We start from the raw sequence: 2,766 nt of genomic DNA on the forward strand, positions 1-2,766 counted from the left end.
CCGGCTCAGTGCCCTGCGCTTTGCTGCGGGCTCTCGGAGCCTCTCCGAATTTCTCTCGCTTGTCAGCTCCAGCCTATATCTGTCCCAGGCATTTTTTAAGTGCATCGGTTTCATAGGTGGCCTCTCAAAAGATGACATGCAGGAGGATGCCGTGGCACTGTTCTGTGTCAAATGCACAGGGTAAAAGCATTGGGGGTAAAAGGTGATGCTCTGGTCCCCTGTCGGGATACTTGCCCTGCATCTGGCTGCCTTCAAAGCCACGTTTATATACCAAGGGAAAGTGCATGCAGGCTTTTGGGGAGGATGGACTCTGGAGACATCTGAAGGAGCTGGGCTCCTTCAGCCTTCACAAGTCTAGGGAAAATGCTAGGCAATATTTCTGAGGAAATTTTCCAAGATGTTGGTATAGGACAGACCCTGTGAGAAGAGCTGATTCTGTGACCCTGTCCTCCGTGGCACGAGTGTGGGTGGGAGGCTAGAGGGCAGGGCATGGCTTCATGGGAGATCTACAAAATGCTTTTGGAGGTAAGGCAGAGAGCCAAATCCCACACCTTACTTTGTACTTGGCTTGGTGGAGGACGTGGACTCAGCACAGTACTAACCAGGCAACGGCATCAAGTCTCCTGCCTCCAACATACTCCTTCCTGCGTCAATATTTTTCCTGCTTTTCTCTTTCCATCACTTCATCACTTTTTATGCTAGCACTTGCTAGTTCCTCTGAGGCACCAGCCGTCTTTTGTCCCAGCTGGTTTAAGTGACAAACCCGTGAACATCCAGAGTGGTTTTCAGCCTGCACTTAGCTTTGAAGATGCTTCCATTTCAAACCTGAGGAGAGTGTATGTGAATGAAAAACACCACTGCTGCTACTTCTTCCAGATATATTAGTCTAACAAAAGGTATGACCTCGCTCAACAAATCTTCATTTTTGCTTCCCTCCCTGCCCCAACAGGATGCATTTTGTGTAGATTTTTCCAGAGGAATCGCTTCAAAACAAAGATTGGCAGTGCTTGCCTCTGCCCACGTCCACACCTTTTTAAGGTTTACAGTCTGGTGTCCCAAAGTTAATGCCTTTTAGAAGTGCTCAGCTTTTCCTGCTAGCTCCAGGTGAGGTTTGCCTTCACTGACTGCTTCTGGGGGTGGGGGTCAGGGCTGAAAGAACTCAGCCATCCGTTGGCAAAGAGGGAAGAAGCCAACAGAAGAGACAAGAAAAGGTTAGTGTGGCTTTTGTGCACAATATGAAAAGCAAGTCAATACCATTGTAGGGGCATTGGAGGGTACTCAAAGCAATCAGCCAGGGGCCATTGTGTTCCTTTAATCTACATGTGTATTTCCCAAGAACTCTATTAGTGAAGATGAATGAACTGTGCAATGTCCCTAATTTCTTCTAATTTGGAGCTGGGGTTTTATGGCACTCACAACTAGCACAAAACATGCCTGTCCCTCCAGAACCCCTGGGCAAACTTGGGAATCGGTTTTGCTTGTTGTAGCAAAAAAAGATAGCAATGTGAGACAAAGGAGCAAAACACCTTTAGCCAGACTCTGGTCTGGCAGTAAGTGCCATAAAGGGCATTGGGTCCTAGCACAGATGCTGCTTTTAGGGCACCTGTCAAAATTGTCCACTGAATTTTTTTGCTGTTAATCACAATGCAAATGTACAGCAAAAAAACTTCCACCCCCAAAGCAGGCTACACATCCCACACACAGTACATGAGAGACGTTCCTCCCTAATAGAGAAGGATTCTTCCTCAGCAGTAGATTATTACCGTTGTATTTGCCGTATGGAACTGCATTTGTTACTGTTGCATCTTTCTTGCAGGGGAGTGGAGCTGTCGAAAGAGGAAGCAACTCCCTTGGTCACAATCTGTAAAAATCTGAAAAAAAAACTCCACCCTGTAGCAGAGCAGAGACCAGCTCTGACTCTTCCAGCTCCAGATCTATCTTTTCTCTCTTGCCATGTTTAAGGCATGGACTGTGGTGCCCTGACATGCATGTGAGGCATCACACAGCTCTGGGGAGGGAGACAGTTCCTCTGATAATCGGAGACTGACACAGAAAGGTTAGAATGGCAAAGAAAGGTAACTGTCTGAACATTTCCCTTTGGGTCTAATGTACTGTCTGTTAGCTAAATCCCCTGCTGCTACAAAGTCCCCTGGGACATATGTCATACTAGTATGAAGCCTCAGAAATTGGTACTGTGGTACATCACAGCTTTGCAAAGGCCATTTACCTTTGGAAATTTACAGGGCAATCGGGATTGAATTTGAGAATATTGATTAGGGGATGAAATAGGTGGGATTTGTTACTTGCCTTGTCAAAAGATGGCCCCTATTCCATCACCTCTTCTAGTTTTTTGCAATGTAGTATTATTATTATTTACAATTACTGCTGAAATTATGTTTGGAAGCTAACAAAAAATTCCCAAGATGGACCATCTCTCAAGTGCAGCTGTCTGCTATACCTCCTTCCTGTGCATACATAGTGAAAACTAAATGAGAATAGTTTTGATCCTGTTGGTGCTGTTGAAGTATATGTATGGGACATGGCTTCACACAATGAAATCAGCACCATAAAATGCCACAGATTCTTGCTTCCTTTCCTCCTGTCTTTTCTTTATGTCAAGTTGAAATAATTACTGCCTTGCAGAGCAGACATTTGAAGCTGAAGTCACTCTGCAGGTGGGACATCACTCTCCAGACCAGTGATGTGCAGCAGGGAGCGCCTCCCTGAAAGATAAACAGGACTTTCAAGGTCAGACAGCAAATCGAC

The sequence above is a fragment of the Pygoscelis adeliae genome, unplaced genomic scaffold (genome assembly GCF_000699105.1).
Source record: "Pygoscelis adeliae isolate BGI_AS28 unplaced genomic scaffold, ASM69910v1 Scaffold568, whole genome shotgun sequence".
In the NCBI taxonomy this organism is placed as follows: domain Eukaryota; kingdom Metazoa; phylum Chordata; class Aves; order Sphenisciformes; family Spheniscidae; genus Pygoscelis; species Pygoscelis adeliae.